The 15242-nt window shown below is 38.2% G+C and overlaps 1 long non-coding RNA gene across 1 annotated transcript; it reads right to left on the bottom strand.

The window, feature by feature from the left end:
- Positions 1-4098: 4098 nt before the first annotated feature.
- Positions 4099-5801, bottom strand: LOC113607958 (uncharacterized). Its single transcript, XR_003428158.1, has 2 exons — positions 5751-5801; positions 4099-4777 (listed from the first exon to the last, which is right to left on the bottom strand). It is a non-coding gene; the product is annotated as an uncharacterized LOC113607958 (long non-coding RNA).
- Between the last annotated feature and the right edge of the window lie 9441 nt (positions 5802-15242).

Raw genomic sequence — 15242 nt, 5'->3', positions numbered from 1 at the left:
AAAAAAAAAAAAAAAAAAAAAAAAAAAAAAAAAAAAACAACTAATGAAACAAGTAAATAATTTGCTAAATAAAGAACTCAAAACATTAGTAATAAGAATGCTAACTGAATTAGGGAATAGATAAACACAGTAAGAATTTTTTTTAATTAATTAATTAATTTATTTATTTTTGCCTGTGTTGGGTCTTCGTTTCTGTGCGAGCGCTTTCTCTAGTTGCGGCAAGCGGGGGCCACTCTTCATGGCGGTGCGCGGGCCTCTCACTATCGTGGCCTCTCTTGTTGCGGAGCACAGGCTCCAGACGCACAGTCTCAGTAGTTGTGGCTCACGGGCCTAGTTGCTCCGCGGCATGTGGGATCTTCCCAGACCAGGGCTCGAACCTGTGTCCCCTGCATTGGCAGGCAGATTCTCAACCACTGCACCACCAGGGAAGCTCCCTGTCTTTTTTTTTTTTTTTTTGCCTCTCCAAGAACTATATTTTGGTTTCACTGATAACTGCACTAAATTACTTGTTCTTATTTGAAGAACTTCTGTTTTAAAAGTAGAACTACACTGAAATATCATCTCTCATATATTTTATTGGTAAGAATTCAAAATTTCACAACATACTCTCTTGACCAGACTAGAGGCACTCTCATATACTGCAACTGAGAATGCAAAATGCAACAACTATTATAGAAGTGCAGTTAGCAGTGTCTGTAAAATTATACACACCATTGACCCTTGTACTTAGCCATTTTACTTAGAAGCATAGGGGGAAAAAACACAGTTAGACATATATTGATAAGAGTTGAAGCTGGGTAGTAAATGCGTGGAGGGGAGCATGTGGACATTTTCTTATCTTTTGTACATTTCTTCAGTGTTCAATTACTAAAAAGTTCAAAAATGACTTCTGCTTTTAACTGTATTTATACCTTCTTTGTATTGTACAGCTTATTTTGTTGTCCTATCACAAGCTTCTTGAGTCGAAGTCCCCGTTGATTTGAAATCATTTCATGACAATATATTACTACATTCCTTTGTCAGATGGTCATTGAATACTAATTATTTTCCAGTTCCTAAACTAGAAGTTAGAAATACATGATACTATAGTTCCTGACTTCACAGGATATACATATGTTCTAAGGCAGAAAGCAGATACCTTAACAAGTAACTAAAGTAAAATTGTACCTCTTTTACCACAGAGGAAGTAGAGAGTGGTATGAATACATTATGGAAGGTTTTAATCTTATATAAAAAATGTATGCAAGGTTTCAGCTGATACATAAAGGATGAGCCAGAGTGAGCCAGGTTAGCTGATAGATAGAGACATTTTTAATCAGAAAAAAAAAGCGCACCAGTGTCTTAAAGAGGTAAAATTTGGTGAAGGTGTGAATTGAACTAAATGAAATGTAATATGGCTTAAACCTGGAGTATATGGGATTTATCTAGACAAGAAATATTACATAGTTTTGGAATTTCTCCTAAGAAAAGTAAAAAGCTATTGGCAAGAAAGCACTGCATCATTAAGGGAGTAGCATGATAAGACAGACATGGGACATATAGAAATCAAATCACAAACTTGTCAAGGTACCATATCAATCGTTGCAGTAAATGCAAGTTAATTGAACACTCCAAACAAAGTGAAGAGATGATCAGAGTAGAAAAATAGAAGATCCTATTTTATGCTGTCAGTTTTATGCCGTCAACATACTATAGATTCCACATCTTCTCAGCCATCAGTCTTGCTGACATGCAGCAACTTCAGATTCAGCACCAGCTTTGAAAGCAACAACCTACCTTCCATAGTATTCTTCACTAATTCTCATTATTGTGTAAAGTCTAATCTTTATAATTAATCCCTCATTCCACGTCACTCCTAGTAGTTCAGCTACCCTTACCAAATCCAAACTGTTACATATGCTATGTTCAAGAACAAAATTGTCCAAAAACCCTCCTTCTTCTAGTATCCTCATTGGTTTTAAGCTAGATTCACAGAGAAAGCCAGAGAAAATTTCTTTAGTTTCTGCCCTTTTAATTTTTATCCTTTACTTCTTTATAATTTTTATCCTTTTATTCTTCTTCAGTTGTTTTTCCCTAATTTCTTTTGTAGAACACTAAGCTTACAATTTTTTCTTTATTTTAACATGGTATTTATGACTAAAAAATGTTCTTTGGAAGTTTGGTATGTACTTTATTTGTATTACTCAGTTCTAAATGTTTTTGTCATTGTCATTATGTTTTTTTTAACTCATGACTTATTTACAAAGCTCTTTTTCTTATTTCCAAAGACACAGGGTTCTTTTTTTTTGGAAGGGGAAGAGGGTTGGGTAAGGGAGGACTATTTATCATTTCATATTTTTATTGCATTGTAATTAGATAATGCATTGTATAATAATAGAGTTTCTGGTATTTATTGACACTCTAAGGCCTATATGTGTTTTTTTTTTTTTTTTTTTAAATACTAACTATTGAAATTCAAAGTGTTTTTTTTTTTTAATGAAGCATAGTTGAGTCCCAATATATATTAGTTGCAGGTATACAGCATAGAGATTCTGTTATTTTATTATTATTATTTTCTGATTGTATTCCATTATAGGTTATCATAAGTTATTTGCAGTACGTGGGCCTCTCACTGTTGTGGCCTCTCCCGTTGCAGAGCCTGTGCATGGCAGGCTCAGCAGCCATGGCTCACGGGCCTAGCCACTCCACAGCATGTGGGATCTTCCTGGACCGGGGCACGAACCCGTGTCCCCTGCATCGGCAGGCGGACTCTCAACCACTGCGCCACCAGGGAAGCCCTAAGGCCTATATGTTAATCATGTTTTTGTAAATGTTACATGAATTCCCGGAAAGAGCACACACTATTTAATTTTGGGGTGTTGGTGTTCCTTAAATGAATCTTTGCAAATCTTTTTCTACAACAGTTGTTGGAGGACTGGTTGATTTGTAAGTTATTGAGAAAATGTGTTTAAACAGCAGCTTAGGCTAAGAGAATCTGCATAGTCACTGGAAATTAAGAAAAAGGTGAAAAGTAGGCATTTTTATTAATGCTTACATTACCATTGTTGCTTTGTTGTTGTTGGCAGGTGATTTATAGAGAAGATGGAGGCATGGCTGTGTGAATTGGAAGTGCTGACTAATACATTCAAAGGAAGAAGGTAACATTTTTCCTCTTAAAGCAGGCATTTTCAGAGTGCAATCAGGTTAGAACATTAATCTGAATCAATGTTTGAAAGTTTAATTCATTGTGAAACATTTTTATTGCAGGTGAACTAGGAAATGAACTGTCAGTCCAAGTGGCAAAACCTGTGATGTGAGCAGATTGCCTTATCTAATTAGCCAGAAATAGCTATCCCCCTAGGCCACAGATAAAGGAGTGGTGATCTGGTTCAGGGAAAATCCTGAGTAAATGTTTCTGTGTAAATGTTTCTTTCCCCTTTCTTTTTGGGTATGTGTGCCTTACTAATGAGATTTAGGTAAAACAGGCACAAAGAAAGGCCAGTCTCAATCTGCCTTACTTGAGAGCTAGTTCATAATATATTCACATATTTCCTTTCTTTTCCTTTAGAGTAAGGAAAAGCCATGTAATCTCTTTGCACAATAATTATTTTACTTGCTTCAGTGCAGACTTATTTTTCTCCATTTATGAAAGCCTATGTGAAATGAGAGATGATGAGATGCAAGGGAGAAGTAATTTTGGCAGCCTGACCCATATTCCAGTGACTATGCACTAGCTTCGCGGTTGTTGAGGGTATGAGGCAGTGGCAGTAGCATCGAGGCTTTTCCACCTTAAAATCTTGCTGCTGGGGTCTATTCTGGAACCCAGAAACTCCAGTAGTAGCCCCCAAGTCCTACTTCTCTAGCTCTTCCAATGATTTTGTAAGCATCTAATGCACTGTGCTAAGTCTGCTTAATAAACTCAGTGGTTTCTGTTTTCTTCGTTGAAGGCCAATCAATATAATTATATGCTGACAAGATGAAAAAGTTAGTAGAGATAGTTACATAATAATGTAAAAACAAATTCCTAATTTAAGTGTGCTTTCCAGCACTAGTATTTTCAGTCTAAGATACACTTTCTCCTTTCAACTTCCTTTTGGTGGTGGTAGATGAGTAAAAGGCGAAAGTTAAACTTTCATTGATGGCTTCAGAATCTTAGCAGAATTATAAGGCAAAAAACAAAGTTAGGCAAATCAAGAATAGGCTAGCGATTAGTAGCCACAAAAAGACTATGAGGGAAGGGAAAAAACCTGGAACCTCTAGACCTAAACATTTTCTTTAATAACAAAGTAACTTTTAAAGAGATAGTAAATGTAAATTTGTATACATCTTCTCCCTACATTGGCAGTGTAAATTACCAGAGTAAAATATAAAAATACAAACATGATATTTTAGTAAATGCAAGATGTTGGGATGCATGTATGTGTGTATGTATATATGTATGTATTTAACAAAAAAAAATCAGAAAGAAAAAGATAAAATGTCAATTAAGTTATACCAGCAATCATACAGACAGACTACATCAACCCATGATCCATGTCACAGTTCCAAACTTATTCGGATGTTGGTCCTTCTAACTCCAGCATAAGTAGTGCATATTTACCTCACAGTATAACTAATAGCATTAAACATAATTCACAACAAAAAGGTACACTGATCTTTACAAAATTAATCATCATAACAGGAGCATATAAGAAAGACTGTCAAATTGCTCAGTGGATTTTATTGGCATCTGAGAGTACATTCAAGAAGTTCCCATGAATTAGGTTTCCACGGCTGCTTTTTCCTCCTCGTTTTCAATCTGGATACATGCATCCAAAAATCACCATGCAAAACAGTAATAGGGAAGACACAGGGAGAGAAGAGGGTTATTTCAGCTCTCTCGTCAATTCTGCTTTAACTATTTTGTTTAAAAGCTCATTTGAAAAGCAAGCTTTCATTGGTCATTGTTTAAGTTTGGAAACATGTCTATAAAGAGTCTGATCATGTTCAAAAGATAGCATCTACCAAGAACTTCTTCCATTTGGCAACAGAGTCCAGTGATCACATTTTCCCAGGCCCTTATCAATATACAAAAATCTTCACATAAAACAGTTCATATACAAAATTGTACTTATCTATCTAAGTTACTATTCACTAATTTATGCCTTTATCTATGTCTTCATCTTAATAATACGTAGGATCAAACATCATCATTCTTATTCTGATCAAAATTGTGGTGATAATCCTTCTAAAATCAATTATTTAATACTTACTCATTGTAAAGAAGCAATCACATAATAATTAAACAAAATTTGGAATTTCTCTTGATTCACAAAAATTATGAGCAGTGAGGAAAACAAGTTTCTAGAGGCTTGAATTAGTATAAGAACCAATGTAGGATTGGGAGGATGGCGGAAGATTAAGACGCGGAGATCACGTTCCTCCCACACCAGAAATACATCTACACGTGGAACAACTCCTACAGAACACCTACTGAACGCTGGCATAAGACCTCAGACCTCCCAAAAGGCAAGAAAGTCCCCACGTACTTGGGTAGGGCAAAAGAAAAAAGAATAAACAGAGACAAAAGAATAGGGACGGCACCTGCACCAGTGGGAGGGAGCTGTGAAGGAGGAAAAGTTTCCACACACTAGGAAGCCCCTTCGCGGGCGGAGACTGCGGGTGGTGGAGGGGGAAAGCTTCGGAGCCGCAGAGGAGAGCACAGCAACAGGGATGCGGAAGGCAAAGCGGAGAGATTCCCGTACAGAGGATCGGTGCTGACCAGCACTTACCAGCCCAAAAGGCTTGTCTGCTCACCCACCGGGGCGGGCGGGGCTGGGAGCTGAGGCTCGGGCTTCGGTCAAGCGCAGGGAGAGGACTGGGGTTGGCAGAGTGAACACAGCCTGCAGGGGGTTAATGCCGGGAGGGAGTCCGGGGAAAAGTCTGGACCTGCCGAAGAGGCAAGAGACTTTTTCTTACCTCTTTGTCGCCTGGTGCGCGAGGAGAGGGGATAAAGAGCGCTGCTTAAAGGAGCTCCAGAGACGGGCGCGAGCCGCAGCTAACAGCGCAGACCCCAGAGACACCAAGGCTGCTGCTGCCGCCCCCAAGAAGCCTGTGTGCGAGCACAGGTCACTATCCGCACCTCCCTTCCGGGGAGCCTGTGTAGCCCGCCACTGCCAGGGTCCCGGGATCCAGGGTCAACTCCTCCGGGAGAACGGACGGCGCGCCTCAGGCTGCTGCAACGTCAGGCCAGCCTCTGCCGCCGCAGGCTCGCCCCACACTCACTCTGTACCCCTCCCTACCCCCCCCGGTCTGAGTGAGTCAGAGCCCCCGAATCAGCGGCTCCTTTAACCCCGTCCTGTTTGAGCGAAGAACAGACGCCCTCCGGTGACCTACACGCAGAGGCGGGGCCAAATCCAAAGCTGAGCCCCTGGGAGCTGTGAGAACAAAGAAGAGAAAGGGAAATCTCTCCCAGCAGCCCCAGGAGCAGCGGATTAAATCTCCACAATCAACTTGATGTACCCTGCATCTGTGGAATACCTGAATAGACAATGAATCATCCCAAATTGAGGAGGTGTACTTTGAGAGCAAGATTTATTATTTTTTCCCCTTTTCCTCTTTTTGTGAGTGTGTATGTATATGCTTCTGTGTGAGATTTTGTCTGTATAGCTTTGCTTCCACCATTTGTCCTAGGGTTCTATCCGTCCGTCTTTCTTTCTTTCTTTCTACTTCTTCTCCCTTTTATTCTGAGCCGTGCAGATGAAAGGCTCTTGGTGCTACAGCCAGGAGTCAGTGCTGTGCCTCTGAGGTGGGAGAGCCAACTTCAGGACACTGGAGACCTCCCAGCTCCACATAATATCAAATGGCGAAAATCTCCCAGAGATCTCCATCTCAACACCAAATGGCGAAAATCTCCCAGAGATCTCCATCTCAACACCAACACCCAGCTTCACTCAACGACCAGCAAGCTACAGTGCTGGACACCCTATGCCAAACAACTAGCAAGACAGGAACACAACCCCACACATTAGCAGAGTGGCTGCCTAAAATCATAATAAGTCCACAGACACCCCAAAACACACCACCAGACGTGGACCTGCCCACCAGAAAGACAAGATCCAGCCTCATCCACTGGAACACAGGCACTAGTCCCCTCCACCAGGAAGCCTACACAACCCACTGAACCAACTTTAGCCACTGGGCACAGACACCAAAGACAACGGGAACTACGAACCTGCAGCCTGCAAAAAGGAGACCCCAAACACGGTAAGATAAGCAAAATGAGAAGAAAGAAAAGCACACAGCAGATGAAGGAGCAAGATAAAAACCCACCACACCTAACAAATGAAGAGGAAATAGGCAGTTTACCTGAAAAAGAATTCAGAATAATGATAGTAAAGATGATCCAAAATCTTGGAAATAGAATAGACAAAATGCAAGAAACATTTAACAAGGACCTAGAAGAACTAAAGATGAAACAAACAATGATGAACAACACAATAAATGAAATTAAAAATACTCTAGATGGGATCAACAGCAGAATAACTGAGGCAGAAGAACGGATAAGTGACCTGGAAGATAAAATAGTGGAAATAACTACTGCAGAGCAGAATAAAGAAAAAAGAATGAAAAGAACTGAGGACAGTCTCAGAGACCTCTGGGACAACATTAAATGCACCAACATTCGAATTATAGGGGTTCCAGAAGAAGAGGAAAAGAAAGGGACTGAGAAAATATTTGAAGAGATTATAGTTGAAAACTTCCCTAATATGGGAAAGGAAATAGTTAATCAAGTCCAGGAAGCACAGTGAGTCCCATACAGGATAAATCCAAGGAGAAACACGCCAAGACACATATTAATCAAACTGTCAAAAATTAAATACAAAGAAAACATATTAAAAGCAGCAAGGGAAAAACAACAAATAACACATAAGGGAATCCCCATAAGGTTAACAGCTGATCTTTCAGCAGAAACTCTGCAAGCCAGAAGGGACTGGCAGGACATATTTAAAGTGATGAAGGAGAAAAACCTACAACCAAGATTACTCTACCCAGCAAGGATCTCATTCAGATTTGATGGAGAAATTAAAACCTTTACAGACAAGCAAAAGCTGAGAGAGTTCAGCATCACCAAACCAGCTTTACAACAAATGCTAAAGGATCGTCTCTAGGCAAGAAACACAAGAGAAGGAAAAGACCTACAATAACAAACCCAAAACAATTACGGAAATGGGAACAGGAACATACATATCGATAATTACCTTAAATGTAAATGGATTAAATGCTCCCAGCAAAAGGCACAGACTGGCTGAATGGTTACAAAAACAAGACCCATATATATGCTGTCTACAAGAGACCCACTTCAGACCTAGAGACACATACAGACTGAAAGTGACGGGATGGAAAAAGATACTCCATGCAAATGGAAACCAGAAGAAAGCTGGAGTAGCAAATCTCATATCAGATAAAATAGACTTTAAAATAAAGACTGTTAGAAGAGACAAAGAAGGACACTACATAATGATCAAGCGATCGATCCAAGAAGAAGATATAACAATTGTAAATATTTATGCACCCAACATAGGAGCACCTCAATACATAAGGCAAATACTAACAGCCATAAAAGGGGAAATTGACAGTAACACAGTCATAGTAGGGGACTTTAACACCCCACTTTCACCAATGGACAGATCATCAAAAATGAAAATAAATAAGGAAACACAAGCTTTAAATGATACATTAAACAAGATGGACTTAATTGATATTTATAGGACATTCCATCCAAAAACAACAGAAAACACATTTTTCTCAAGTGCTCATGGAACATTCTCCAGGATAGATCATATCTTGGTTCACAAATCAAGCCTTGGTAAATTTAAGAAAATTGAAATTGTGTCAAGTATCTTTTCCAACCACAATGCTATGAGACTAGATACCAATTACAGGAAAAGATCTGTAAAAAATACAAACACATGAGGGCTAAACAATACACTACTTAATAACAAAAGTGATCACTGAAGAAATCAAAGAGGAAATCAAAAAATACCTAGAAACAAATGACAATGGAGACACGACAACCCAAAACCTATGGGATGCAGCAAAAGCAGTTCTAAGAGGGAAGTTTATAGCAATACAATGCTACCTTAAGAAACAGGAAACATCTCGAATAAACAACCTAAACTTGCACCTAAAGCAATTAGAGAAAAAGAACAAAAAACCCCAAAGTTAGCAGAAGGAAAGAAATCATAAAGATCAGATCAGAAATAAATGAAAAAAAATGATGGAAACGATAGCAAAGATCAATAAAACTAAAAGCTGGTTCTTTGAGAAGATAAACAAAATTGATAAACCATTAGCCAGACTCATCAAGAAAACGAGGGAGAGGACTCAAATCAATAGAATTAGAAATGAAAAAGGAAAAGTACCAACTGACACTGCAGAAATACAAAAGATCATGAGAGATTACTACAAGCAACTCTATGCCAATAAAATGGACAACCTGGAAGAAATGGACAAATTCTTAGAAATGCACAACCTGCCAAGACTGAATCAGGAAGAAATAGAACATATGAACAGACCAATCACAAGCACTGAAATTGAAACTGTGATTAAAAATCTTCCAACAAACAAAAGCCCAGGACCAGATGGCTTCGCAGGTGAATTATATCAAACACTTAGAGAATAGCTAACACCTATCCTCCTCAAACTCTTCCAAAATATAGCAGAGGGAGGAACACTCCCAAACTCATTCTACGAGACCACCATCACCCTAATACCGAAACCAGACAAGGATGTCACAAAGAAAGAAAACTACAGGCCAATATCACTGATGAACATAGATGCAAAAATACTCAACAAAATACTAGAAAACAGAATCCAACTGCACATTAAAAGGATCATACACCATGATCAAGCGGGGTTTATTCCAGGAATGCAAGGATTCTTCAATATACGCAAATCAATCAACATGATACACCATATTAAAAAATTGAAGGAGAAAACCCATATGGTCATCTCAATAGATGCAGAGAAAGTTTTTGACAAAATTCAACACCCATTTATGATAAAAAACCCTCCAGAAAGTAGGCATAGAGGGAACTTTCCTCGACATAATAAAGGCCATATATGACAAACCCACAGCCAACATCGTCCTCAATGGTGAAAAACTGAAAGCATTTCCACTAAGATCAGGAACAAGACAAGGTTGCTCACTCTCACCACTCTTATTCAACATAGTTCTGGAAGTTTTAGCCACAGCAATCAGAGAAGAAAAGGAAATAAAAGGAATCCAAATCGGAAAAGAAGAAGTAAAGCTGTCACTGTTTGCAAATGACATTATACTATACATAGAGAATCCTAAAGATGTTATCAGAAAACTACTAGAGCTAATCAATGAATTTGGTAAAGTAGCAGGATACAAAATTAATGCACAGAAATCTCTGGCATTTCTATATACTAATGATGAAAAAATCTGAAAGTGAAATCAAGAAAACACTCCCATTTACCACTGCCACAAAAAGAATAAAATATCTAGGAATAAACCTACCTAAGGAGACAAAAGACCTATATGCAGAAAATTATAAGACACTGACAAAAGAAATTAAAGATGATACAAATAGATGGAGAGATATACCATATTCTTGGATTGGAAGAATCAACATTGTGAAAATGACTCTACTACCCAAAGCAATCTACAGATTCAATGCAGTCCCTATCAAATTACCAATGGCATTTTTTACAGAAGTAGAACAAAAAAATCTTAAAATTTGTATGGAGACATAAAAGACCCCAAAGAGCAAAAGTAGTCTTGTGGGGAAAAAAATGGAGCTGAAGGAATCAGACTCCCTGACTTCAGATTATACTACAAAGCTACAGTAATCAAGACAATATGGTACTGGCACAAAAACAGAAATATAGATCAATGGAACAGGATAGAAAGCCTAGAGATAAACCCATGCAACTATGGTCCACTAATCTATGACACGGGAGGCAAGGATATATAATGGAGAAAAGGCAGTCTCTTCAATAAGTGGTGCTGGGCAAACTGGATAGCTACATGTAAAATAATGAAAGTAGAGGGGCTTCCCTGGTGGCGCAGTGGTTGAGAGTCCGCCTGCCGATGCAGGGGACACGGGTTCGTGGCCCGGTCCGGGCAGATCCCACGTGCCCTGGAGCAGCTGGGCCCGTGAGCCATGGCCACTGGGCCTGCGCATCCGGAGCCTGTGCTCCGCGGTGGGAGAGGTCACAGCAGTGAGAGGCCCACGTACCGCAAAAAAAAAAAAAAAAAGAAGAAAGTAGAACAGACCCTAACACCATACACAAAAATAAACTCAAAATGGATTAGAGACCTAAATGTAAGACCAGACACTATAAAACTCTTAGAGGAAAACATAGGAAGAACACTCTTTTACATAAATCAGAGCAAGATCTTTTTTGATCCACCTCCTAGAGTAATGGAAATAAAAACAAAAATAAACAAATGGGACCTAATGAAACTTAAAAGCTTTTGCAAAGCAAAGGAACCTACAAACAAGACGAAAAGACAACCCTCAGAATGGGAGAAAATATTTGCAAAAGAATCAATGGACTAAGGATTAATCTCCAAAATATATAAACAGCTCAATATTAAAAAAACAAACAACCCAATCAAAAAATGGGCAGAAGACCTAAATAGACATTTCTCCAAAGAGGACATACAGATGGCCGAGAAGCACATGAAAAGCTGCTCAACATCACTAATTATTAGAGAAATGCAAATCAAAACTACAATGAGGTATCACCTCACACCAGTTAGAATGGGCATCATCAGAAAATCTACAAACAACAAATACTGGAGAGGGTGTGGAGAAAAGGGACCCCTCTTGCACTGTTGGTGGGAATGTAAATTGATACAGCCACTATGGAGAACAGTATGGAGATTCCTTAAAAAACTAAACATAGAATTACCATACGATCCCAAAATCCCACTATTGGGCCTATACCCAGGGAAAACCATAATTCAAAAAGACACATGTACCCCAATGTTCATTGCTGCACTATTTACAATAGCCAGGTCATGGAAGCAACCTAAATGCCCTTTGACAGATGAATGGACAAAGAAGATGTGGTACATACATACAATGGAATATTACTCAGCCATAAAAAGGAACGAAATTGGGTCACTTGTTGAGACGTGGATGGATCTAGAGACTGTCATACAGAGTGAAGTAAGTCAGAAAGAGAAAAACAAATATCGTATATTAACGCATATATGTGGAACCTAGGAAAATTGTACAGATGAACCGGTTTGCAGGGCAGAAATTGAGACACAGATGTAGAGAACAAACGTATGGACAACAAGGGGGGAAAGCCGCGGGCGGGGGGTGATGAATTGGGAGATTGGGATTGACCTGTATACACTGATGTGTATAAAATGGATGACTAATAAGAAACTGCTCTATAGAAAAATAAATAAAATGAAATTCAAATAAATGTTAAAAAAGACCATACAACACTGAATACAAGTGAGAGTATATTAGTTCATTAAATGAGAAAAAATAAATATGAAATCAAATGACCTTCCCCATCTTCCTTTCAAAAAAAATAAATAAAAACTAATATTGTAAAGTTCCATATTTTAAAGTTACATACACAGAAACAAACTCAAAGTTTTCATTTAAAACTTGGAAAATATATTATTTAGAAATGTTATGGAAATTCAATATTTGCTATATTTTAAGTTGTTATAATTTTAATCATATTACATATTTTTTCTTAGAACATAAAGAAAATAATGAATTTTTCACCAAAATCTATAGAGATGCCTCCAAATTCCTTCATGTTTATTCTACTGTCAGACAAACATCATTTTCTTATGTATCATTTTCTAAGCATTGCCTTAAGGGAAAGCAAATCTGTTCAGCCAATAATTCTCCATAATACCTTGTGGAAATTTACTTACTCTAATTTAGTTCCTCCTCCCAGAATTGTTCAAGAAGATGAATATATTTATAGCTTTGAAATTTTATGAACTCTAGAAGGTTGGTTCTACATCAATACAACCTGTCAATATTATGCTGATTCTTTTCTCTCTTCAGCTCTTTAAACACACTGTTCCCAGGCAATCTTCTCTATCCTTGATAACAGTACTTACCATAACCACTAACTCAATGTCTTCCTCGGTTTAATAATATTTTTCTCATATTTCTTATAATAACATATGCCCTCATTTTAAGGTTTGACTTTGGCAGCTTATTTCTTCCTAGAGACTTGGAGGATAACTAATGTTAAAATAAACTATCACACTGGTTATGTCCTTGTATCTGAGCAACTAGACATCTAACAGAAGTGCTTTACTTGGATTAATGGATTAACACAGTTTTATCCTCAATTATACATTTTTCTTTAAAACAGGCAAGTATAAACATTAAGTATATGAAAAACTACGTTTAAAAATTAAATCTAAACACCTAAGAAGAATAGGCACTTTACACACTAACCTTAACTATTACAATTTTAGTCCTTCCTGCATGATCTCCTCCTGGGTTTAAATAAGAACACATAATTCCTTTCACTTTCTTACTTTGACAAAAGAACCCCACAAAACAGCCTGGTCTAGTGTCAAAAGCAGTAAACTTAGTGTCAGTAGACCCAGATTAAGCCCAGATTTACCATTCATTAGCTGTATGACCCTATTCATCTTAAAACTCTCATATTGCTATATCCAGTACTAGAGTAGGTGTTCAGTCAACATTTATGAACTTAATCAGGAACTGAGTCTAGCAGAAACCAGTGAAGAAGTAAAAGAGACCTCCCCTTTGCTTGCCAAATTATGAATTGGGCTACAGCAATAAGCAAGTAAATAAAAGAAAAGGTATAGCCGTCCCTCCCAACTGTTCAACCACCCGGCAAAGCAGAGGAAATGGCCTGCGCCAGGGAAGCAGCACAAAGAGAAGCAAAGCTGGACAGGGCCAAAAGACTGGTAGGCTTACACCCTGACTAAGATTCATAATCCCCTGGGATGCATAGTTTTCCCTGCCCACACCGGTAAACCACATACTCTCACATCTAGTGGGGCCATACCCTGAAGTCCCAGCATTCTGGATCTACTTCTACATTCATCTGATGGAATTCTGGTTAACATCTTCTACAGCCATCCTGCCCTGACCAAAGAGAAGCAGGACTATAGTCATTTTGTTTACCTTCTTTATCCATATAAACACATAAAATACATGAACAAACATGTAAGAACCTGATCCTCTAAATATAAACAACAACAACAAAATGTGTTCAGAGAATTGTAAGCAACATCAGAATGTTTACTCATTCAATATTTATTGAGTGTGTACTATAAGTAGACACCATGGTAGAGTTAGGGACACATTCTAGAAAGACACAGAAGAGTTCACAATCTCTTGGGAGATATATATAATAATTTACAAATCACTTATATATTACATAGTGATAACAAATATATACATATGGTTGCTTTATCTAGAATGCAGTTCTCAAAGAACACTGTTGAAAGTATAGACAGATTTCTGTGTCTTTCTTGGTCTTGTCTCAAGACATAGCCTTGTAAGCAAGTTTATCTGTAGGATAACAGCTACCTATCATTCAGTATAAAAGTCACAATTCAACCCTCAAACAAGTGTTTTCCAACCTGTACCATAATTGTGGCGTGGTCAAAGAGTGTTGGTAATAAGGCACTCAAAGCCAAGTCTACTATTGCATTGCTTCTCCAAAGGTGAGCTTGTACAAGGACAATTTCCTTTAGCATTATCCATTTGTTAAAAAAGAGGTCACACAAATGTGCTTGTGTTTGCCAGAGATATATTTATTCTCTATCATAGCTTTAAAACCGTACTAAAAATAATTTTTAAATGTCATTTAAAAATATAACCCAAAAAGCCAACCTGAAAAGGCTACATACTCTTATGATTCCAAGTATATGACTTTCTGGAAAAGGCAAAACTATGGAAACAGTAAAAAGATCAGTGGTTGTCAAGGGCTAGGAGAGAAGGAAAGAATGAATAGGTGGAGCACACAGGATTTTTAGGGCAGTGAAACTACTCTGTATGATACTCTAATGGTGGGTACAAGTCATCATACATTTGTCAAAACCCATAGAATGTACAACATCAAGAGTGAACCTTAATGTAATCTGTGGAATTTGGGTGATAATGATGTGTCAATGTGAGTTCATTGACTGTAACAAATGCACCCTTCTGATGCAGGATGTTGATGGTGGGGGAGCAAGTGTGTGTGTGTGTGTGTGTGTGTGTGTGTGTGTGTGTGTGTGTGTG

The sequence above is a fragment of the Aethalodelphis obliquidens genome, unplaced genomic scaffold (assembly GCF_003676395.1).
Source record: "Aethalodelphis obliquidens isolate GAN/ISIS:26980383/991018 unplaced genomic scaffold, ASM367639v1 scaffold51, whole genome shotgun sequence".
In the NCBI taxonomy this organism is placed as follows: Eukaryota; Metazoa; Chordata; class Mammalia; order Artiodactyla; family Delphinidae; genus Aethalodelphis; species Aethalodelphis obliquidens.
Note: the sequence above shows the minus strand (reverse complement) of the source record. Positions and strands in the feature narration are given on the sequence as shown.